Raw genomic sequence first — 26,145 nt, forward strand, 5'->3', positions numbered from 1 at the left:
CCGAGTTTGGGGGAGTGGAGAGAGAGAAAGGAAATAGAGAACGGTTACCTTGGTGAACCGTGCTAGGTATTGAGATGTGAGATGAAATTGAAATCCTGGACTATTGATAAAGGATGCGGTACAGAGATTCTGAGAGCGAAGAGAGAGGAAGGCGGACTGAAGCCTGGCTGAGGGTTATATAATCCCTCGGTGATTTTCTGAGAGGCTGAAATGAGGATTTAAAATGCTTTTCATTAATTCTTGCCTGTCCAGCTGGTGTTTCTCCTGGTTGTGTCACCACGGACATGTTGGTGAGAGGAGTTCTGGTAAGTTAATTCAACAAGGAGGCCGTTAGATGGATCTGGTTCTAAAGCCCCAGTGGCCTACCGAAGCAACCCAAACCTAAGCCTGTAAATGCCTCCCATTCGGGAAATAAAAACACTAAGGACAACCAATCAAGAACAGTCAGCCAGGCTTTAAGCTATAGCCAATCAAAGAATTTCCTTTCTTTGCTTCTGCAATTTCTTTACAGAAGTCTTTCCCCGAGCTCCTGCCACAGAGTGCTCCTAACCACTTCTGGCTTGGCCCTGCCTCTCTCCAATCGATTTCTGCTCAAACTCTTAAAAAAAAATTTTTTTTAATGTGCCTCAGTTTACCTTTTAACAGTTCAAAGCAGCCCGGTCCCCTCTGGGTTCCATGTGTTACTTCAGTAACTGTCTTGACAGTGACTTCTGTGAGTTCCTCTGGAGCGCAGCTGCAGTCTCTAGCACCCTAACCCAGAAATGCTCCAGAAATATGGGTTAAATGAGAAATCTTTGTGGTCTGAGGGTAGATTCGATGTTGCCATCTCCAAACACTACATAGGTATTGCCACCAATTTAATAACTGTGTCTGTGTGGCTCTAGGTAGTGATAAAGCACTAGCCCAAACACGACTTCTTCAGTCTTCAGTTGTGTGATGCCAAGAGCCGTCATCCGCCTGGTTAAGGGGTTTTGTTCAGGTTTTGTTCTGTTTCATTTTTTAATATTCAATTGTTCTTGGCAAGAAATACACATTTTCAGCTTAAATACACGAGCTCACAGTACTTCAGCCCCTACCTCCTCCCGCCCCAGAACTGGGCAGGTGGGTGGGGGTGGGGAAGCAGGGAGGAAACTCCCTAGTTGTAGGGCATGCTCACCACCTTGTCAGCATAGGCTAACAGTGGGGACAGGGAAGAGCAAGCTACAGTCCCCTAGAAGCTGGGGAGAAACTGTCGCCTTCTGGTTAGGTTGCACATTAGAATCACCAGGCAGCTTTAAAAACTACAAAACAAACAAACAAACCAAAAAAAACCCTTGTTTAGCCCCAATCCAGAATAATTAAAGTGAATTTCTGGGCATCTGTAATTTTTTAAAGTTCCTGGGTGATTGAGAGGCTTAGGGAGAAATGAGAAGTACTCTTTCTTCATCCTGAGATGGAGTCTCTGCTTTCTACATCATAACACAACAGGTTCAGTCGAGGCCTTCAGGCCCCTAGGATGTAGTCAGTAGCCTGGGGCCCTGAAGCTCAAGGGAGGTTCCTTACTTTGTCTTTAACTATTGAGACATGATGCACATTTGCTAGCCAGTCCAGGTCCTGCTGGGGTCTTGGAAAAATTACTGAGTTTCCTCTTTCACTCTTGGAAGAGTACAGATTTGGATGGTGAATTATATGGTCCCTCTACACATAACGAACAGGGAAAGCCCAGCCTAGCCTAGGGTAGTATTTTCTGAGATTCCTTCCAGCAACACTTTTAATATTCTTTTACTCTCTTCCTTCCTCAAATGTCTTTCTTTCTAGTCCCTTCTTCTTTCTCTTGCATCAAATAAGGCTTAAACACCCTCCAAACAGTCCATTTCCTCAGTCTCCCACCCCACCCCTCACCCCCATATCCCCAAGAATTGTTTCCCTTTGCCTTCACATTTGTAGACCACAGCCGGAGGCTTCAGGTCAAGATTTTATCTTGTTTGTCCTCTTCGGGGGCAGGGAGAGAGGGAAGTAACCTAAAGTTCTGTGTGGTCAGACCACCCCTTGCTTTTCTCCAGAACTTGGATGACTAAAAAAAGGTCTATCGAACACCACATTCGTAAAGAAATGGAGACTCACTAAGGCATGGACCTCAGACTACTACAGACAGAAGAACGTGGAGCCCTCAGGGTCTTCTAGATTCATCCAAATGACAGACTTGGCGCAGAGGAACGCAGAGGCCAGAAACTGCTGTCTACATCTTCCCTGTCCTGACCTTTCTCCTAGCTTGGCTCTCTATACTGTGGGTCCTGAGGCTGTATCTGACACCCCCTGTGTTTTGGTACCGGCTTTGCCTTTCCCTCTACCTTTGCCTTGTATCATAATTCCAACACGTTATCATCGTCCCTCCTTGGACTGACTCCTGGAGCTCTTCCTGGATTCCATTTCCAATTCTGGTGATTCCTCAAGAACGCAGGCCAGGACTAGACGCTACCATTTGGAGCCAAGATGATACACAGAGAGCTTCTGACTTGGCCATAAATGTCCTTGATTTTTCTTCATATTTACTACCTGACCTGTCTTCTCCTCACCAAAGTTCAGAAGATTTCCGTGCAGGGCTGATCTGAGGAAGCAAATCTGTTTTCACTTTCAAGTACAGTTCTTTTCATGACTCCTCCCTCCCCGTGCATTCTGTCACAGTTCAAGTTTCCCATTCTCCTCGTCACCTTTCCTAGCAACCTCCTGAACTATCTCAGCTCTCCATCTTTCTTCACGTATGAGTTGCTACACTGGGTTAAGAGCCAAAGATTGGGTTCTACGAACTACCAAACATTCGCACTTGCAGAACTTAGTTGTAAGGGAGCCGGGGTGGCAGATCCAAAGGTCGCTGAGGGCAGCCTGGCAGGGTGACCGAGTGAAGCAGGCTGGGCATGAATAGGTAGGATGGATGGCGTGCACCTGCGCCTGGCAAAAGTGTCCAGCAGCTGTTCTCTTGAAGTGAACTGCTGCCATGGGGGAATACTGGTCCCAAGGGCTAGATCTCTCCATTTCTCAAGAAAAAAAAAAAGAGATATCCAGATTCTTGTGAGCAAGCTATTAATTTTTTAAATATTGGCAAATAGAGGCAACTGGGTGGCTCAGTCATTAAGCATCTGCCTTCGGCTCGGGTCATGATCTCAGGGTCCTGGGATCGAGCCCCCCATCGGGCTCCCTGCTCCTCCCAGGGGAAGCCTGCTTCTCCCTCTCCCACTCCCCCTGCTGGTGTTCCCCCTCTGGCTGTGTCTCTCTCTGTCAAATAAATAAATAAAATCTTAAAAAAAAAAAATACTGGCAAATAATTTTTAAAAATTTAAGTTCTCCCCTGGTTAAACAAAATGCATCTGTGCCTAGGATGTGGTTCTCTGGCTGCTGGTTTACAATGGCTTTTTTAGTGCATTCATTCTCAGGTAAACTTATGCAGAATGTGATTTTAAGACGGAAAAATCATCAAGCCAAAATCAAGCCAACGTGAAATCAAGGGGTGTGAAATTGTAGAGGATATCCTGGAAATCTATCGATGCTGGTGTTTATACATAAAAACAACAGTAGAAACAACAGGAATTCCTATTAAGTGACAAATGGCCACTTAAGAACATCTTTTAATGAAAGGAGATTTTAAACATTCTTTAAGAGGTCCACTGTGCACGCTTTTGTGCCTGAACACTTCATTTTTCATAAACAAAAAGCCTCTAATTGTCTTCCATTTTAAAACATCTTCGTCAGCAAAGATATTAAGGAGGTAGTTAGAGGGGAAAATAATGACATTATAAAAGTTGGCAGTGGAATCAGTTAATCTCTTATCCCTTATGACAGTTTACATTTTGAGTGACAACTAAGGTTTTCTACTTTACAAACATGGTAGCTTTATTCTTGAGCAAGGTAATAAAAAAACACATTACTTTCCACTATTATTGGGCATTAACTTTATCAAGACACAATGCTTTAATCAAGACACAATGCTTTAATATTTCAACAAATGCAATACTTTGAAATGCAAAAATGGCAAAAATGGCTGAATGACTAAATCTTTAGAGCATGATTTCTCAACCTCAGTACTATTGACTTTTAGTGTCGGTTAATCTTTTGAGTGGAGGCCTGTCCTGTGTACTGCAGGCTGCTTAGCAGCATCCCTGGCCTCTCTCTACTAGAGGCCAGCAGTACCCTCTCCAACCCCTGTTTGAAACAACAGAAAAGTATCTCCAGACATTGTCAGATACCTCCTGGGGGCCAAATTTGCCCCTAGCTGAGAACCATTGCTTCAGAGGAAATTCTGTATATCACAACTTGGATTTTGATTCTTCCAAAAAGTCTTAAAATGGCACTTCACACGAGGAGAAAGATATTGGAAAAAGCATCACTGCTGACTTCATTTAAGTCCTCAGGGACTGTGGGGGCTGGGGAGGGAAGTCTTTGAGGCAAAAGCAGTGAATCTACACTGACAAGAAATGTTGCCATGGGGGGCAGACAGGGTTGGCCCTAAATGTGAAATACACTCTTTTCCTTGACAATGATGCATCAAGAAGCAGGAACCTAATAGAGATCTATCAGGCCAGGCAGCAACATCTGGTAGATTCCAAACTAAAGATGGGAAACTCCAGCCTTCCTCTGGCTAAGTCTGAGGTGGAATTTCAATATATTGAAAGATGAGTTGATATTGAACGGTTAGACATTTAATAGGGAATTCTTTTTTTTTTTTCTTTTCCATTTTGGAAAGAAAACATTTTTCCAGAAAAACATGAAAGGTTATAATAGCGGTTTGAAAACAGTAACTTTCAATTTTTCTTTGTGGTTATGGAAGAAATCATCAATTCTCTTTCTCAATAGAACCTCATAAACACAATAGGCCAAATGCCAGAACAGAAATTAAATGGCTATGTGATCCTCAAGGGAAGACATACTTTAACTATGAAGTATTCACACCAAATCTTGAGAACAGTACATGAAAGACAATGAGCTAGAGTTTGTGGTGTTCATGTTTGCTGTTTTGACAGCACTGTTTATCAAAATAACTACAATTTTCAAAGAAAAGACTACTTAATTTTTACTATATTGCTTTTCTGTCTAGTAGGAACTATAAAGAATAAGTTCACTAAGTTTTTGGTTGAGTTTGAGTTTATTTAACTTGTTTCACCAGTTAAATATTTCAAAATGGTATCTTCTAGCCTTCTTTTTATATTTTGTTAGCATAAAATCTGTTTCGATGATACTGTAATGGTGGATACATGTCCTTTTGCCAAAACCCGTTGAAGGTACAATACAAAGAATGAACACTAATGTCAGCTATAGACTTCACCTAACAATAATGTATCAATATTGACTCATCAACTGTAAAATATGTATTACATGAATGCAAGATGTTAATAATAGGGGGATCTGGGGAGGGTGCATAGAGGTGTGTGGGTGGAGGGGGGTATATTGGAACTTTCTGCTCACTGTTCCTACAAAACTTAAACTGCTCTAAAAAATAAAGTTTATGAAATGTTAGAAGTCTGTCTTGTAAATTTTATTTTTATTTATTTTTATTTATTTGTTATTTTTTAAAGATTTTATATATTTGACAGAGAGAGACACAGCGAGAGAGGGAACACAAGCAGGGGGAGTGGGAGAGGGAGAAGCAGACTCCCCGCTGAGCAGAGAGCCTGATGTGGGGCTCGATCCCAGGACCCTGAGATCATGACCTGAGCTGAAGGCAGACGCTTAATGACTGAGCCACTCAGGCACCCCTGTCTTGTAAATTTTATAATAAAAAGCCCAACAATGTTAAAATTCTTTAAGTGTCCTTTTTTTTTTTTTTTTTTTACTAGGCCTTTTGGAAATTGATCCATGCCCTACTTATTCACTGCTAGAAGATGACTGTTGAAGATGAAGTAGAGGGAGGACCAGGCTTTCTTCCTTGTCCACGCCTGGCCACAGAGTACTCTCATTCAAACTCGTTGAAAATACTCTTTGAGCTTTGTGAATAGTGGGCCTCAAATTGCATTATATTTATGCATTTTCTTCATCTCAGCAATTTCATATGCTTTTACGTTTTCTTCTCACAAAATCACTTTTAAAGTAAAATTCACTCAGAATGGTTTATAATGCATTTCACATGATAGGCCAAATTTGTTTTTAATTAACAGCATATAATATTGGCTAGGGAAACTATAAATAATGATGAATCAGAGAGCTTTTTCTTGAACTTTATCTATGTAACAGCAAACAAGTCGTTGTGCTAAAATATAGAGTAAATATGTTTGCTCAGTGGCATTCTCTTCACCCTGTCATAAAAACTACTGGTCCCAGTTTTAACGGGAGATTTTTCAACATAGAAGCTTCTTGGTTGGTTGTGAGAGGCTCTCCATGCTAACTGGACCCTTACTAGTCATAGGAGGGCTCAGAGCAGGGCTTCACATTAGATGCTCTGAGGGAAGAGGGCAATCTAAAGAAAGTTTTAAATGACCCTGTATTCAGAAGATATATAGTCCAGTTGAAAGGCAAGAGCTTTCATTGATGACAAACATTAAGAATACACCCAATCAGCTAAGAGTAAATGCAACTGAACCAAGAGTAAGCTAGTGCAAAAAGTGCCAAATCCTTAGTGTTAGGAGGCACAGAACAAGGTCATAAACTCGTGGGCTCTGGGGGCTCTGGACTGTTAAAGACTGGGGTTCTACTCCCTGTTGTGGAACCCTGGGCATGTTACCTCCCCTCTCTGGCTTTCAAATCCTGCATCTGTGGAGCAAAGCAAGGTGAGGTCATGTCTTTCAAGAGCTAGATTCATGGTAGGTGTGTAATAAGTCGTGGTTTTATCATCATCATTAGGAGATGGGATAATGGTAACAATAGTTAAGTATCCTGAAAAAGGTGCATGTTTCCAAGAAGGCGAGACATAGCTCTGTGAAAATTAAGGAGACAGGATTTCAAGGTAAAAGTTGGTATTTCCAAAGCAGTAGGAAAGAATGAGCCACATTTTGAAGTAAGACTAAGAAAGGGAAGTTCCTTTGGGGGATTTTATGAAATAAAATCAATGCACTGTTGACATCGTTTAGGAAATAGTATCTGAAGGTTCAGTGGAGGAGAGCAAAAGGTAGAAAGAGAATTGTTCAGGAGTCAGAAGACCTGCGTTCTAGACTAAGTTTTATCTTAAAGTCTTAATTCCTCTCCTGATAACTCTGACTCCAGGCAGAGCAAATCCTCTCTGGGACTTCAGTTGTTCACCAGTGAAATTGAATGTGTGGTCTCTGAGGGTCACTCAAGACCTGTGGCAAATAAGAGTTTAAGTTCTTGGGCATAAAAGTGGCATGATTAAACCAGGAAAAGAGCTGCTCCTCAAGCTCTTTGCAGAATGTGTTGGAATGGGAAATAGAGAAGGACTAAGATAGACAAAGAGTTACATTTATGAAGCCATTCTCACAACAGGGCATCAGGAAGGACTGAATCTGTTAACTTGGTGCAGGAATGGATCTTAAGAGGCCCATGAGTTGGGCGAATGAGAATGACATGAAAATTACTGAAATCGAGAGATGGTAATCATTTTGTAGAAGAAAAGGAACACGATAAGCTTATTTTTCAAAGAAGTTAAGTGTCAGGACATGGCAGGATATCATTAATATTGACTAATGAGCAATAAATTAGATTTAGTGATTTGATATAAGAATAGATTATATTATACATTTTAATTACCACTTTATCATTTTAAAGGTTTTTCTAAAAAATGATTATGAAACTCATATAAGACCACTAAGTTCCAAAGATAGCCAAGACAAATTTGAAGAAAAAAAAGAAGCAAAGATTTGTTCCATTAGCTATCACGATTAGTGTACCACTATATCAACTAAAATAATGTGGTATTAGGGGAAGATAAACCTATCAATGAATGGAAAAGAAGCCAGACCTATCAATGAATGAAAACACCCAATCTTACATTGGACTTTGATGCATGCAGAGGTGACCTTAAAAACCAGCAGGCATTTTAAGTAGCTTCACTATCCATATGGAAAACAATATAATTAGAATCCTACCTCTCATACTTCCAAAAAAAAAAAATTTAAATGAATTCCAGTGGCTTAAAGACATAAATGTGAACACACAATAAATACCTTTCTATCAATTATAGAGGAAAGGAGTTCTTAAACCAAGCTCAGAAAGTAAAAATCATAAAGGAAAAGATTGGCATTTCAGGTTATTGTTGGTGAGATTTAAATTTGGAAAGCCTACCTCGTAGTATCTAGGAAAGCTGAAGATACATGTGTTCTAGACCCAGAAACTCCAATTGTTGTTGTAAACTTTAAAGAAACTTGAACATTGGTACATAGGGAGATGTGCTGTACGGTCCACAGTAGTGAAAGATTGGAAGCAACATAAAGACATAGTAGAGGAATGGGTAAAGTAAATAACGATGGAACTCTCATATCTGTTAAATTTATTTAAACCTTGATCTACTTGCATTGATATGGATAGAACTTAAAAACAAAATAATGAATGAAAAAGCAAGACTGAAGTATGATACCATCATTTATGAACATTTTAAGAATTTACAAAAATACTATCCATATACCAATTATGGATTCATATACATGTAGTAAAAATGTAGACAATAGGTGGGCAGGGTATATTCCTACTTCAGGACAGGAATTATTCTGGAGAGAGAAAGGAAGAGAAATAACACCAGGAAAGGGTTTAAACATTCTTAAACCGTATGTGCCTACATTTATTTTTCTTAACAATAAAGAAAATCTGAGTGATGCGTAATGAATATTATATTACTATTTATATATTTCTGTATGTTTGAAATATCAAAATAAAGAATTGGTGTTAGTAAGGTAAAGTGGGAAAATTGTTATCACTCTATAATTTAAATATTACCTATGTATAACTGAATTTAAACGAATTATAAGTACTGTCTTGACAATGTGTGGAAATTTTACTTCAAATTTTCAGAGTTTTGTTTTTCTCTTCTTTCTTTCTTTTTTTTTTTTTTGGTTTTGGTTTTAGTTCTCCATTTCAGAAATTGTTGAATAAAAATTACCTGGGAAGTGAAATGCCATGAAGCACTGATAGCTATATCACAAAGGCGTTCTTAGCTTATAAAAATTCATTGAATGGCTCCTCTTAATTTTGACCATTAATTAAATGATCAGAGGCCACTGCCAACTGAAAGTGCGAGGGGGTTAATAAAATTCAATTCACTAAAATGTACTTTCCAATACATTTCAAACATGCAAGTGCTGTGTAAAATGAGGGGCACCTATAAATTCCAAAGTGTAACTCAGGCTCCTGGGACTAGAGACCCCTTTGATCTTGTCACAAATTGGCTCCTGGAAACCAGAAGGCCTCCTGGACTCAAGTCTCCAGGGACCTTACCCCTGAAGCATCTCAAAACAAATAAAGTGGCTGAGACAGATGCTGGACCCAGACAGAATGGCAACCATTTCACAAAATTAACCCCCAAATGATGCGAACAGATGATTCTCCCCATGTAATTGTGGCTTTTGTTATTTTTTCCCCATGAAAGCATTCTATTGCTTTGACTTAAATGCCACAGATAGAGGTATTCAACTTCAGCTGGCAATATTTCTGATCCATATTTCGATAGATTATCCTGAATTGGCCTCCTGGAAGCATTTATGCTGACCCATTCTGAAAACCTCTCTGTCAGCCCTCACCCTTACCTGCTAACACCCAGCTCTAATGGATGAAAGCAGGGGGTGATGATAATCACTGTCTGCCCAGCCCCGAGTGAGCGCAGTGCCTGAGTCTGCAAAACAGCCCGGCTGGAGGGGAGACACACACACACACACACACACACACACACCACGGAAACAAGGAGTGTAATTCAATGAATACTTGGGAACCAAGTTTGAGGTTTTCTTTTTCCTTTTAAAAAAGGAGTAGTGATACCAGAAGCAGGATTATGAAAAAGAGTTAGTAAAAATAGGATCTTTGTGAATTAGAATAGCAAGGCCATTTCAAATTGAATTACACAGGATCATGGCAATTAGAATTGAAAAAGATCTCTCAGTCTTTCTCTGTCAAAGCATGATTACTCCCAATGGTATATTCTCCCAAGCTTAGTCTAGTCCAATTTTAAATGATTCAAGTGATGGAGGCTTCTCGGCTTCTCCTGGGATATCACTTCACAGTCTAAAGTAGCTAACTACTACGGGAGCCCCCCATGTATATTTTTGCCTTATTTCCATTATTCTATTTTGTATTTCCCCAATCTACCTTAAAGCTAATTGAATTTAATTTTAAATGGGTACAATCTACATTTAAATAATCAAACCCAGCTGAGTCTGGGTCTTTTTGTCTAATGTCTCTCTCTCTCCCCCCTTCCTCTCAAATCCCCCACTTAAATATACATATACACACACACACAAACATATACACATTATATATGTACACACGTATACACAATTAGAAAATATTACACAGCTGTAATATGTTTATGAGAAAAATTAATAAAGATCCGTAAGTTTTAGGTCACTAATTATTATAATGAAACAATGATCAATTGCTTTTAACTGATAAAGGAGCAACAAACAATAAACCTAAATGTTATTTCACTTTATGAATATTATACTTATTGTGAATGAGTAAAATAATGTGATCTTTTCCTAACGTGTTTACTATAGCTTATTCAGTGTAAATAATATGGATACACAATTAGGTACTAATGCCATAAATATATTTACAGAAATTATTTTTTTTCAAACTTTTTTTGCACTCATTGAAACAATAGTGACTCATTTTTTTTTGTGGATGGACTCATTCTTACTCTAAATTTGGTTTGAGCTTTGAGTAAGTTGTAGAGCCTGAGGGAACAGCTTGGGGTATTCAAGGTTAATGGAGGTTGCTTAAGGGTATTTAAATTTGATCAAGGAATGTATATGGCTTTGCCTGTCCTTGCCAAAGAGCTTCCCTGAAGTGTTTTTCACACCTGTCAATCAACCAACGAATATCCAATCAGGTAGGAAGATGGATACCCTGGAAAAAGGAGAAAAAAATGTAAATAAATGATCTGAGGTTTCTTTAGAAAGATAGAATTCACCATTTTCATGGGCATGATTTGTAATGTCACCAATTCATAAAAATTTTTGAGCTGGAAGGAATCTTAGAGCTAGAAATCTTTGAACTAGAATCATCTATCTCAGTGATTACACAGTCACAGTCTAAGAAATTATAGGGAGCCTGTGCTGCAATTTAAATTTTTAAATTTTTAGTTGGAGGAATTTTAGTTAAATACGTTGATTGAACATGTTTTTACATCACATTCCTCCATAAATCTTGTAAAAATTACAACAAAGATACTTAAAAGAACAAAGAGAATGTGAGTGAAGACAGTAGCTAAGGAGACATGTCTACTCATTTTTGGAAGATGAAAGCAAATGGAATGGTAACTGAATGGGTTGAATAGAGAAAGCTAATAATAGCTAACGATTTTTGAGCACTTATCATGTGCTAAGCATTATATAAAAGCTTCACATAATTTAATTGAGTTAACTCCCACAACACTGTGAGGTAAGTCGCATTATTCTCTCCATCTAAGAGGAGTGAGAAGTAGCACTGAATCACTGGTTGAAAGACTAGAGAGAAAAAATTTAGACCACTAGCTCCCCTTTACCACACCAAGTGAAAGGAGATTTTAAACACCCAAATGTGTCAGAAGATTGGAGGCTTCTTAACAGCAAAAACTGAATGGCCTTGAAAAAATAAAATAACTGACATCGTAGGTTCCCATTAAAAAGCCAGATAGCCACCCAATATCACACAGTGGTGCCTGTCTACAATCCCACCCACATATGAGAGCTTAGAGTCAGATCTTACTGCATCTCTCTTGATGTTTGTTTCTGTTGACTGCTTTATCTCTTGTTAATAAATTGCTTTTCCTTTGGGGTGTGTGTGTGTGTGTGTGTGTGTGTGTGTGTGTGTGTGTGTGTGTGTGAGATTTTTGACTGAATGTGGCACAGTATATGCAGAAGACCAATGGAGATTAAAGACAATTTTGTTTGAATACCCATAGGAAAAAAAAATGAACCTTGACTCCTACCTAACACCACACGCAAAGTTAATTAAAGGTGTATCATAGACTAAATATAAAACATTTAAGCTTTTAGAAGTGATAGGAAAATATATTCATGACTTTATAGTAGCAAAGATTTCTTAAAAGGCACAAAAGGCCCTAATTCTAAAAGAACAGATATATTGGACTTTATTAAAACTAAGGAACTTGGTTCATCAAGAAACACCATTAAGAGAGTGAAAGACAAAGACACAACAGGAAGAATATATCTGTAATGCAGATATCAGACAAAATACTTATGAGACCACGTAAAAAACTTCTTCAAATAAATAAAAGACAACCTAAAGTAAAAATTAAGTGAAAACTTGAAAACAAACATCACAAAAGAGTATATCCAAATATCTTGTAAGCACAGGAAAAGACACTTGGCATCACCAGTCATCAGGGATATATAATTTAAAACGACAGTGGGAATCTCTGTAAAGCCACAAAAGGGGCTTAAATTAAAAAGAACATAGCAAGTTTTGGTGAGAATTATGAGCAATTTGAACTCATACATCACTAACTGACAAAAGTATAAATTGAGGCAACCACTTGGGAAAACCGTTTTGCTGTACCTATTAAATCTAAATCCACACTTATTCTACAAGTCACCAATTCTACTCCTAGCTATATACCCCAAAGAAGTGGGTTTATATGTCTATCAAAATATATGTAAAAGAATATTCATAGAGGGGCGCCTGGGTGGCTCAGTCGGTTAAGCGTCTGCCTCCAGCTCAGGTCGTGATCCCAGCACTCCGGCATGGAGCCCCGCATTAGCGGGGAGCCTGCTCCTCCATCTGCCTGCAGCTCCCCCTGCTTGTGCTCTCTCTCTCTCAAATAAATAAATGAAATCTTCATTAAAAAAAGAATATTGAAACTTTATTCACAATGGCCTTAAATTGGAAATAATCAAAATACCATTTGTGAGAAAATGGATTGAAAAAGAGTAGTATACTTATATGGTGGAGTAGTAAACAGTTATTTAAAAAGTTAAAAAAAAGAATAAATTACTACTGTATGCAACAACATCGATAAATCTCACAGGCAATATTTTTAGTGAAAGGCAGATATAAAAATGTATATATTACATGATTCAGTGTATATGAAGTTTAAATACAAGCCAAAGTATCTACGATACTACAGTGAGAATAAGGGGTTGGGGGGAGTCTTATCTGTGGTACTGGAAGTGCTCCATACCATGACTGTGTATTGGTCATGGGAATTCAGGCATGTGTAGAAAGTCATCAAGTTGTACATTTAATATAAGTGCACGTGACTGAATATACGTTATTCTCAATGAAAAAAATGTGAAAGTTTTTTTTAATAAGTGTCAGCAAGGATCTTGACATATTTGAAGAAAATCTCTAAGACAGAACAAGATGAAACAAAACAGACTATCATTTTTTCCAGTGAGTCAGGAGGATATATACATCTATGAAATAGAAAGCAGGAATTAAAAACTAAACAAAACAAAAAAACAAAGAACAGAGAACCAGAAATAGTCTTTGAGAAAAAAAAATAGGTAAAATGTAAAAATTCCATAGAAAATAAAGTTAAGGAAATTATCTAGAAAACAGAACAAACAAATGGGAGATAGTCAATAAAAGTTAAAAGATGTTTAAACAACTCAGTCACTCCAGGCAAACGTGCTCATTGCAGGCCACAGAGGTCTTTGCCTTCCAGAAGCTCAGTCTGAGCCTGGGATGCACCTGTCGTGTTTGGTAACAAGGCTGCTCAGTGACTGCAACACTGTTTTTTGGGGGGGTTTTTTTTAGGGTTTTTTTACAAGATTATATCAACTCATCTTGGTAACAACTATTTCCCCATGAAAAGTGATTGACAACTATAATTTTTTTGAAGAAAATTGAGAAGACACGTTAATTAACCTTGACTTAATTTTATTTGGTAGATGAAACATTTCAAAACATGAAGTCTATAGGAGAGGGAGGGAGTGTTGCATGTAAGTGAGGAATCACTGACTTCTACTCCTGAAACCAATCTTGCACTGTATGTTAACCCACTGGCATTGACATAAAAATTTGAAGAAAAAAAAATTAGAGAGGGAGAAAATAATAAATATGGTCCCTAGTGGTTAAAATGCAAAAACAAAACAGTAAGAGAGACAGTCTTTTGTAAGTAAGAGACAGGTCTTTTGATATATCATAGCACTTTTTATCATTTAAGCCTCTGTATTATCCATTTTAGAATACTGTATGTGATCACTGCAAAATCATTTCCGCTTTCCTATTTCCTTAGATAAATCATATACATTGTGGAAAATTTGGGTAATACTGTAAGACACAAATAGAAAAATCAACCATGATTATTTTGCACAGAGATAATCACTATTGATATTTAGTTAGGAATTCTTTTTTTTTTTAAGATTTTATTTATTTATTTGACAGAGAGAGACACACAGAGAGAGGGAACACAAGCAGAGGGAGTGGGAGAGGGAGAAGCAGGCTTCCCGCTGAGCAGGGAGCCCGACCCCAGGACCCTGGGATCATGACCCAAGCCGAAGGCAGACACCTAACGACTGAGCCACCCAGGCGCCCCTAGTTAGGAATTCTTAAAGTCTCTAATCTTTCTCACCATAAATACATTTTGGGGGACAACATTGAGATCATACTGTAGACACAAGCTTGAGCCTTTTTTTCACTTAATAATGTATTGTTGTCATCTTTCTATATATATATATATAATCATTTTTAATTCATCATATTTCATCATATGGATAGTCCATGATTTATTTACCATTATCTTATTGTGGGACATTTAGTTTGCGTCAGTTTAAAAATGTTATAAGTGCTGTAAATTATGATAATAACATAAAACATTTGTACATTTTTAAGGCATCTGATTCTTATTGCCAAATTGCCTTTTAGAAATGTTATCTAAATTTACATTCACATTAGGCTCTGAGTGAAGTGTCGTTTTCATGGAGCCCAAGCCAAATCTGGAAATGTTCATTTTTATAAAATCTCAACAATCGAAAAGAAAAAAAGTAACAGGGCTTTTTAAATTTGAATTTCTCTGTTCATCATATTGTTGGACATTTCTTTGTGTGATTATCAGTATTTTTATTTTCTTCTTTTCTGAATTGCCCATTCATGATATTTACCCCAAGCATCATTTGGGGTTTCCTTCTTTTTCTTATTAATGTGTGAGAGCTTTAATAAATTAAGGTTATTAAGATAAATGATGTCTAAATGCTTTTTCTCTTTTGTGTTGTTTTTCTTTGACAAATTATGCATGTCTGCATGAAGGAACGTTTGTGAACAGAAAGATTAAGTGGAAGAACAGGGTCGAAGGAATTGACAGAAAGCTTATACTACCTTAATGAGGCTACATTTGAAAAACATAGCTGAAGATGGCATCAGCAAATCAAGAGGGGGAAAAAGGCTGGAAGAAAATGGTTCTCCTGGAGAAGATGTATTTTGGGGAGTTCCCCATATATTTGTATCATGTAAGCAGAGCATTAACAAGATAAAGTCTCTCTCAAAAATCTACTCAGAATTTAATTCTTTGAACCATGATAGAAATCTTTCTTTTGCAGAATGAATAAGTCTTTTGGCTAAACATGGATAAAAGCTTTTACTCAATGGCATAATAACTCTAGTAGGCTCACAGCAGCAGAGCTAAGTCTGCCTCAAAGTGCCTTATTACAATAAAATAAAATTTAACCTCTTAAACTCAAGACATAAATCACTCACTTTTCTTTTCTTTCAAACAATTTGTGAGTGTATTATCATAAATGCTACCTGTCACAAGACTGATAGCTGTCAGTAGCTCAAAAATATGAATAAAATGGAAAATGTATTTTAATATGAAAGCTATGATAGCATTTTGTAGAGAGGTGACAATAATAAGAGGTTCTGGCTGACAAGAAAAATTCTCAGGAATAGGGAAATCAAGAAAACTTTCTTCAGATTAAATAAGCTGCTAAATCAGTCTTACCAGACTGGTATTTCCACCAAACCTAAGAGTCGATAAAATACTCATTGGCCCTTTGTAGTAGGTAGCAATAGCAAATTGAGTTTACCTTGTGAATTTTCATATTGAAAGTATGTATCAAGTTGCAGAGCATAATTTCAAAACTGCACAATCTGAGTTTATATTTCTTTCCAAATGATATCTGAAACCATCAATATTTCTCCAACAATGTAAATATTAATCTCACCTGAATTTTAAAATATACTTTTTATCACTAACTAGGATGAATAAACCCAGATGCCTTTTAAGAGAGTCAAGTCAATATATTTCAGATAAAAGAAGTTTTATGCAAATTTCAGAACTCCATTTACATCTCTCGCAATTTCTGACTTAAAAAACACTATTACATGCAACTATTTGGATTTGTCTCAAGGGTATTATGCTGAGTGAAAAAAAAAGCCAATCTCAAAAGGTTATATATTTTATGATTCTATTAATAGAACATCCTTGACATGACAAACTACAGAGATGGAGAAAGATTAGTGGTTATCAGGGGTGGAGGTGTGACTAATAAAGGGATAGCATAAGGGAGTTTCTTTGTGTTGCTGGAACCGTTCTGTGTCTTGACTGTGGTAGTAGTTACAGAAATTTTTACATGAGATAAAACTGCATAGACCAATACACACACACAAACACACAAATAACTACTCATAAAAACTGGCGAAAACTGAACAAAATCTACAGTCTTGAATAGTACTGCACTCAGGTCAGTCTTCTGGTTTGGATATTGTACTACAGCTAAATAAGATGTCCCCATTGGGGAGCACCTGGGTGGCTCAGTCAGTTAAGCGTCTGCCTTCGGCTCAGGTCATGATCTCAGGGTCCTGGGATCGAGTCCCATGTCGTTGGGCTCTCTGCTCAGCAGGGAGTCTGCTTCTCCCTCTCACTCTGCTTCTATACTCTCTCTCTCAAATAAATAAATAAAATCTTTAAAAAAAAAAGATGTCTCCATTGGGAGAAACTAGGTAAAGTGTTCATGGGACTCTGTATATTAATTCTGCCATTCCTTGTGAGTCTATTTAAAAATAAAAAGTTTCTTTTTTTTAAATATGACTGCTACTCACCCACATTTTAACATTATATGGGCAATTGTCAGAAAGGAAGCAAATTAGATTATTAGCAGGCAAATTATATCAGAAAATCCATGCACTAATAGTAATTAATTTTACTATTAGAGAATTCCTCAGGTTCTCTTTCAGTGCCTACTTGTTCTTATTTCAAACACATTTCTAATATATTTGGTCATCTGATTTCCACAACTACAACAGATAAATTCATTCAATCAGCCATTCATTTATTCATTTAATTATGTTTATTCATTCACAATATCTTGCTGGTTGTACCAAGTAATGTGATAAGCATGATGTTCTGATGAATTACACGATTTCTGTCCCCAAGGAGTTAAGGCTTAGAGCAGTGATTTCCACATAGAGAGGGATGAGGGAATATATATCAGAAAGTTACAGACTTTTCAAAATACACACTATCGTATCCCAGAAATTCTTATGTATCCCTTAGGAAGACATCCTCCCACTTCCTAGAATAGAGGAAAGATGACAAATGGGAAGTGAAGAGGGGTGAAGATAGAAAGGACCAGAACAGAAAGAGACTTACAGGTGGGAGCTTTGGATTTTGTCTTTAAGACAAGGGGGTGTTGGGGCACCTGGGTGGTTCAGTAAGTTAAGCGTCTGCCTTTGGCTCAGGTCATGATCCCAGGGTCCTGGGGTCGAGTTCCACATCGGGCTCTCTGCTCAGTGGGGAGGTAGCTTCTCCCTTTGCCTCTGCTCCTCCCTGCTCGTGCTCTCTCTCTAATAAATAAATAAAATATTTTTTTAAAAAAGACAAAGGGGTGTTATTAAAGGGTTTGAGGCAAGGGGGTGGGGTGAGTGATCAAATTTTTCTCTTTTTCAAGACTACACAAGCTTCCATGTACAAGTCTAGAGGATAGATGACTAGTTAGGAAGCTGTTGCAATAATTTTGAAATGATTGAATAATGGCATGGTGATGAAGAAAAGTAGATAAACTTTTGAATTCATTAGGAGGATGATTTAACAGGACATGGTGAGCAATCATTTCTTGTATCCACAGAAATGGAGGTAGCCAAAGATGAACCAAAGGTGAATGGCTTCATGAGGATCTTGGAGCAAGGAGGATTTACTAAATGAATGGCATACTCATATTACATTTAATGGTACAGTTTAGTAGAAATTGGACACAGAGGCTGAAGTTCAGGAAAAAGATCTGGGCTGGGGATATATCATTGGGAAGTCAACAGTCTGTGGGTCAGTGGTTGTCAACGCTGGTTACACATTAGAATCACATGGAAGAGCTTTGAAAAAGACCCATGCGGATACTCTACCTGAGGCTAAGTAAAGCTCTGGGAATGAGGGGTATAAGCAGTGATTTAAAAAGAATGCACATCTGTCCCCAGGGATTTCTAATAAGCAGCCACTGATATAGATGGTAATTAAACCTATCAGGATGAATGAGATCACCCAATGACACAGTATGGCAGAGCCTCTCAACCCTGGCTACATAGTACAATCCCTGCAAAGCTCCAAAAATGATTAGTGTCTAGTTTTCCTCCCCAGAGAATCTGATTTAATTGGTGGGGTGTAGTCTGGGAATCAGGATTTGTAAAAAATTTCCCTGATGGTTATAATAATAATGAAGGTTGTCAACTGCTAATATACATACAAAAGAGAAAAGGGCCAAGGTCAAAACCCTGTTGCTAGGGACTGAATTGCGCGCTTTCCCCAACCCATTCATTTGTTGAAGCCATATGTTGAAGTCACCCTCCAGTGTGACTGCATTTAAGGATAAGACCTACAAGAAGGTAATTAAGGTTAAATGAGGTCATAACAGTGGGATCCTGATCCAATAGGATCAGTGTCCTTATAAAAAGACACACCAGAAATAACAACAGTGCTTGGGTGAGCACTCGTTGCATATGCGATCTCTTAATCTCTCTCTCTCTTTCTCTCTCAATCACTCTCTCTTTCCTCTCCCCATTTCCTTCCCCTCCATCTCTTCTCCCTTTCTCTTCACCCTCCTCCCACCTCTTTCCACTCCCTTCCTCCCCTTTATCCCTCTCCCTGCCAAGTGAGAACACAATGAAAAGGCAGCTGTCTAAAAGGCAGGAAGGGAGTTCTCACCAGACAATAAATTGGACTTCCCAGCCTCCAGAATTGTGAGAAAATAAATATCTGTTCTTTCTTTATTTTTAAAAGTAAGCCCTATACCCAACATGGGGCTTGAACTTAAAACTCTGAGATCAAGTGTTACATGCTCTGCCGACTGAGGCAGCCAGTTTCTGTTCTTTAAATCACTCAGTCTATGCTGTTTTGTTATGGCAGCCTGAGCTGATTAAGACAGATTTTGGTACTGAGAAAAGGGGTGCTGCTATAAGAAATACCTAAAAATGTGGACACGGCTTTCAAACTGGGTAATAGATAGAGGCTGGAGAAGTTTTGAATTGCATGCTAGGAAAAAGACTAGATTTCTATAAACAGAATGTCAGTAGAAATATGGATGTTAAAGGCCATTCATTCTGGTGAGATCTCAGACAGAAATGAGGACCAGGTTATTGGAAACTGGAAGAAAGGTGATTCTTGTTATTGAATGGCAAATAACTTGGCTAAATTGTGTTTTAGTGTTATGTGGAAGGTAGGAATTGTAAGTACAGGAATTGGATCTTTAGCTTTGGAGATTTCTAAGCAAAGTTTTGAAGTCATGGCTCAGTTTTTCCTGACTGCTTATAGTAGAATGAGAGAGGGAAGACGTGATCAACCAGAACTTGATGGATGATATGGAAAATTCTCAGCCTATCCATACGGCAAAAAATGAGAAAGGTGGCTTGGACGAGAACACTGAGAGTGTGGCTGAACAAACATTTGCTAAAAGAGACTGTAGGTGCAACTCATGCACATCGCAGCAGAAACCAGGGCCAGAAATAGGAATATACCAGCAGAGACACTGCCAGGTTGAACAAAAGGGTACAGAGTAACTAGAACAGAATGAAGGCAGGCTGTCAGATTTCTTGGATTCTCCATGATGTGACCGTAGAGATTTTTGGCTATGAATGTGCACTAGTTTTCAAGTAAGGGAAGAATAACCCAGAAGGCAATTCAGAGATCACATGGCTGCCACTCCTACCACAGGTCCAGGGACAAGGCTGTGGCTTTTAGTGGACCTAGAAGGTGGGACATGTAGCCAAAGGGGATTATTCTTGACCCTGAACATCTAACTGATGGAAATTGCCTTGCTAGGTTTGAGATTTGCTTGGGACCCATCACCTCTTTCCTCTTTCCTCTTTCCTATTTGTGACAGAAGTGAGATCATAAGGTAAACCACTGGCCCCAAAACTGGAGAGACAGACAGGAAGGTACAGAGAATCCCAACATACTGGAACAGAAATTCATGAGCAGAAACCTCGACAGAACCAGTACCAGGGTAGGAAAACCAAAATTGTAATTCACAAATTGCTGGAGGCTCAATGTGGATAAGTCTGAGAGTTAAGAAACTCCAAGAGACCTAGTCATAGGTGGTACAACACTTTTGTATCCCCAGGAGTTTTACCAGGTCCTAATTGTGAATATCAGAGAAAAGTCCCCTTGTGCTTCTGGCAGGGAGAGGGGAAAGGTAATCATTTTGAAATACAACAAAGCATTCTGTTGTTCTTAATCCAGCCTGCCCTCAAGAGAAACAATTTTATTAGACCCTAACCTGCTAGGGTATTATCAGAGCCTAACTTATCTGGGGGAAGGGAAATGTCTAACTCCAGACCCATCTGGCTATCCTGCCCCACTGAAGGAGGGGAATAGAGAGAGAGAGAGAGAGAGAGAGAGAGAGAGAGAGAGAGAAACACTGGTGAAGTACACAATCCAGAGAAATAGGCTCACCAGAGGATAAGACCTAATCATAGGACTATAAAATGCTTCCCCTCCCCTACACCTTACATCATATTATTAAAGGCCTATTTACTGCGGTTCCTTTCCCAGCACATCATGTCCACCATTCAACAACAACAACAAAATTATAAGTCATTTAAAAGACAAAAACAAGTCTGAAGAGACTGAACAAGCATCAGAACCCAAGTAAGATATGGCAATAATGCTGAAATTACCAGAAAGGAATTTTTTAAAACTATAAATAACATGCTAATGGCTTTAATGAAAAAAGTAGACAACATGCAAAAACAGATAGATAACGTAAGCAAAGAGATAGAAATTCTAAGAAAGAATTTTTTAAATGCTAGAGATCAAAAACAATGTATCAGAAATGGAGAATACCTTTGATAGGTTCTTTGGTAGACTGGGCATGGCTGAGGGAAGAACCTCTGAGCTTGAGGACATGACAATAGAAACTTTTCATAACTGAGAAGCAAAGACAGAAAAGACTGGAAAAAAACCCCCCAAAACCCCAGTATATCCAAGCACTGTAGGACAACTAAAAAAGGTGTAAGATATGCATAATGGAACTATCAGAGGGAGAAGAAAGAGTAAAAGGAAAAGGAGCAAAAATGACTAAGAATTTCCCCAAGTTAATGTCAGACACCAAACCACAGATCCAGGAAACACAGAGATATGGAGAAGGATAAATACAAAAACCCCCTACACCTAGGGATACAAGAGTCAAACTAGAAAGTCAAAGGTAAAGAAAAAATCTTGAAAGAAAGGGGAAAAAAACACCTTTCCTATAGAAGAGCAAAGATAAGAATTGCATCCAACTTCTCAAACACTAGGCAAACAAGACGACAGTGGAGTAAAATATTAAGTGTGAGAGAAAAAAGAACACCTAACACCCTACAAAAGTGTCCTTCAAAACTGAAGGAGAAATAAAGACTTTGTTAGGCAAACAAAAATTAAATAATTTTTTTGCCAGGAGACCAGTCTTGCAAGAAATGTTCAAAGTTTTTCAGAGAGAAGAAAAATGATGTAGGTTGGAGGGGCGCCTGGGTGGTTCAGTCGTTAAGCATCTGCCTTCAGCTCAGGTCACGATCCCAGGGTCCTGGGATCGAGCCCCACATCGGGCTCCCTGCTCCGCGGGGAGCCTGCTTCTCCCTCTCCCACTCCCGCTGCTTGTGTTCCCTCTCTTGCTGTGTCTCTCTGTCAAATAAATAAAGAAAATCTTAAAAAAAAAAAAAGAAAAATGATGTAGGTTGGAAACTTGGATCTACCTAAAGAAAGGAAGAGCATTGGAGAAAGAATAAGTGAAAGTAAAATGAAAACTTTCTATTTTTCTCTTTCTTAATTGATCTAATAGATAACAGCTTATTCAAAATAATAATAGCAACAATGTTTAAGGATATATATACATATATCAGACTTAATTATGTATGTATCATATGTGATTATGTATGCTTATGTATAAGTGAAATGAATGACAACAGTAAAACAAGAGAGAAGAGGGAGATATTAGGAATATTTTTGTCATTATAGGGTACTCACACAACCCATGAAGCAGTATAGTTTTGTTTAAAAGTATATTTGGATTAGTTGCAAATATATATGTGAATTCTAGGGTAACCACTAAAAAAGTTTTTTTTTAAAGATTTTTTATTTATTTATTTTTTTAAATGATTTTATTTATTTATTTGAGAGAGAGAGAATGAGAGATAGAGAGCACAAGAGGGAAGAGGGTCAGAGGGAGAAGCAGACTCCCTGCTGAGCAGGGACCCTGATGCGGGACTCGATCCCGGGACTCCAGGATCACGACCTGAGCCGAAGGCAGTCGCTTAACCGACTGAGCCACCCAGGCGCCCTAAAAAAGTTTTAAAAAAAGTATAATTGATATGCTAAGAAAGGAAAGAAAACGGAATCATGTAAAATGCTCAGTTAAAACCATAGAAAGCAGGAAATGTGTGGAAAACAAAAAAGGCACAAAGAACAAAGGCAACAAATAGAAAACAGTAACAAACATGGTAGATATTAATCCAACCATGATTGATTATCACTTTGAATATCAGTGGTCTAAATACACTAACTAAAAGACAAAGATTGCCAGAATGAATTAAAAAACACGACCCAGCTATATGGTGTGGTTTTTACAGAAAACCCACTTTAAATATAAAGACACATAGATTAAAAGTAAAGGGATGGAGAAAGATATGCACTAGTCAGGAGGAAGGGGGAGTAGCTATATTAAAGTCAGACAAGACAGACTGTAAATAAGGGAAGTTTTTAGGGATAAAGAGGGGTGCTATAAATGACACTGGCATTAATACCTCCAAGAAGACATAGTAATTCTTAATGGGAATGCACCTAACAACAGAACATCAAAATACCTGAGGTAAAACTGAAAGAACTGCAAGGAGAAATAGATGAATCCACTATTTTAGTTGGAGACTAACACCACTCTGATAGAAATGGACAGATCAAGCAGGCAGAAAATCAGTAAGGATATGGTTGAAGTCAACAGCACCATGAATCATCTGGATATAATTGACATCTATAGACCACTTTATTCAACAACAGATGATTTCATATTTTTTGCAAGTTTGCATGGAATACTCATTAAGATAAACCACATTCTGGGCCATAAACTACACCTTAAAATTTTAAAAGAAGAGAAATCATTTACGTCTGCTCTCAGACCACAGTGGAATTAAACTAGAAATCAATCACAGAAAGATAATTGGAAAATTCAGAGGATTTGGAGATTAAACAGCATATATCTAAATGACATTGACATCAAAGAAGAAATCTTGAGAAAATTTTAAAATATTTTTAACTAAACAGAAATGAAGTATACGTTATCAAAATTTGCGGGATACAATGAAAGCAATGCTAAGGGGGAATTTAGCATTGAATACATGTATTAGAAAAGAAGAAATATTTGAAACCTACAATCTAAGTTTCCATCTTAGAAACTGGAAACTAGAGGGGTCCCTGTGTGGTTCAGTCGTTAAGTGTCCGCCTTCAGCTCAGGTCACGATCCCAGGGTCCTGGGATCGAGCCCCGCATCAGGCTCCCTGCTCAGCAGGGAGCCTGCTTCTCCCTCTCCCACTCCCCCTGCTTGTGTTCCCTCTCTAGCTCTCTCTGTCAAATAAATAAATAAAATCTTTAAAAAGAAAAGAAACTGGAAACTAGAAAACAGAGCAAATTAAATCCAAAGGAAGCGAAAAAAAAAAAAATTAGAACTGAAATCAATGAAATTGAAAACTGGAAATTAATAGAGAAAATCCACAAAACCAAAAGCTGGTTCTTGGAAAAGATCATCAAATTTATAAGCCTCTAACCATGCTAACTAAGAAGAAAAGAGAGAAGACACAAATAACTAATACCAGAAATGAAAGAGGGGATATCACTATAGATCCCATGGACACTAGAATAAAGAAATACTGTGAACAATTCTATGGCCACAAATTTGGCTACCCTATTCCTTGAAAGACACAATCTGCCAAAAGTCACACAAGTGGAAATAGACAATCTAAAAAGACCTTTATCTATTAAAGAAATTGAAACAATAATTAGCCTTTCAAAGCAGAAAGCACCAGGACCAGATGGATTTGTTGGTAAATTGTACCACACCCTTAAGGAAGAAATTATACTAATTCTCTATAATTTCTTCCAAAAGATAAAAACAGATAGAATACTTCCTAACTTATTCTATGAGGCCAGCATTACCCTAATACCAAAATGAGACAAAACTATTACAAGAAAACTACAGACCAATATCATGAACATAAACGTAAAAATCTTCAACAAAATACAAGCAAATCAAATTCAACAATGTATAAAAAGAATTATACACCATGATCAAGTGGGATTAGCATATCAGGTATGCAAGTTTGGTTCAACATTCAAAAATCAATTGATGTAATCTATTATGTCAACAGGTTAAAGAAGAAAAATCACATGATTTTTCTTGTGATTTTTCTTTTCTTCTAGTATCATGTGATCATACTAACAGATGTAGAAAAAGCATTTGACAAAATCTAATACTCACACATGATAAAAACTCTCAGCAAACTAGGAATAGAGGGGGAGCTTCCTCAACTTGGTAAGGAATATCTTCTAAAAAATCTACAGCTAACATCATATTTAATGGTGAGAAACTCAAAGCTTTCCCCCTAAGATCAGGACTAATTCAAAATAAAATAATGACATACCACTACACACTTACCAGAATGGCCAAAATCTGCAATATTGACAGCACCAGATGTTGACAAAGACATGGAGCGATAGGAAATCTCACTCATTGCTGGCAGGAATGCAAAATGATACAGTCAGTTTGGAAGACAATTTGGTAGTTTCTTACAAAACTGAACATATTTTACCATATTATCCAGGAATTACTCTCCTTGGTATTTACCCAAATGAACCAAAAACTTATATTAACACAAAAACTTGCATGTGGATGTTGATAGCAGCTTTCTTCAGAATCATCAAAACCTGGAAGCATTCATGATATCTGTCAGTAGGTGAAAGAATAAGTAAACTGTGGTACATCCAGACAACTGAATATTAATTATTCACAATAAAAAAGAAATAAGCTATCAAGCCACAAAAAGACATGAGTGGATCCTGAAAGTCTATTACTAAGTGAAAGATGCCAATCTGAAAAGGCTATCTATTATGTGTTTCCAACTATGTGACTGACATTGTGGAAAAGACAACAAAACTATGGAGACAATAAAAAGATCAGTAGTTCCAGGGGTTAAGGAGGAGGGAGGCATGAATAGGCCAAGAACAGAGGATTCTGAGGGCAGTGAAACTACTCTGTATGGTACTACAATGGACCCATGTCATAATACACTTGTTCAGACCCATAGAATGTACATCACCAAGAATGAACCCTAATGTAAACTATGGGCTTTAGGTGATACGGATGTGTTGGATGTATCAATGTAATTCCATCAACTGTAATGAATGTTCTATGCTGGTAGAGGAAGTCAACAGTAGGGGAGGTTGTGTGGCATAGGGCAGGGTGCAGAATGTGTCCTGGAACTCTGTACTTTCTGCTCAGTTTTGCTGTGAACCTAAAACTGCTCTAAAAAAAATAAGGTTTATTAATTTAAAAAAGTAGTTTCAGGAAACATACCAATTTTTACACTCATATTTAGATCTTCTCTACACATTGAACTATCTGTGAAAACTAG

The 26,145-nt window shown here is 37.8% G+C and overlaps 1 long non-coding RNA gene across 1 annotated transcript in view; it reads right to left on the reverse strand.

Moving 5' to 3' along the window:
* LOC113928447 overlaps positions 1–25,307 on the reverse strand; it is a 34,085-nt gene extending 8,778 nt beyond the window's left edge. The window contains exons 1-2 of the long non-coding RNA XR_003521904.1: positions 25,170–25,307; positions 10,925–10,971 (exon numbers count right to left, since the gene is read on the reverse strand). This is a non-coding gene — a long non-coding RNA (uncharacterized LOC113928447). The remainder of the gene's footprint in view (positions 1–10,924; positions 10,972–25,169) is intronic.
* Between the last annotated feature and the right edge of the window lie 838 nt (positions 25,308–26,145).

This window comes from Zalophus californianus, chromosome 5, assembly GCF_009762305.2.
Source record: "Zalophus californianus isolate mZalCal1 chromosome 5, mZalCal1.pri.v2, whole genome shotgun sequence".
NCBI lineage: Eukaryota > Metazoa > Chordata > Mammalia > Carnivora > Otariidae > Zalophus > Zalophus californianus.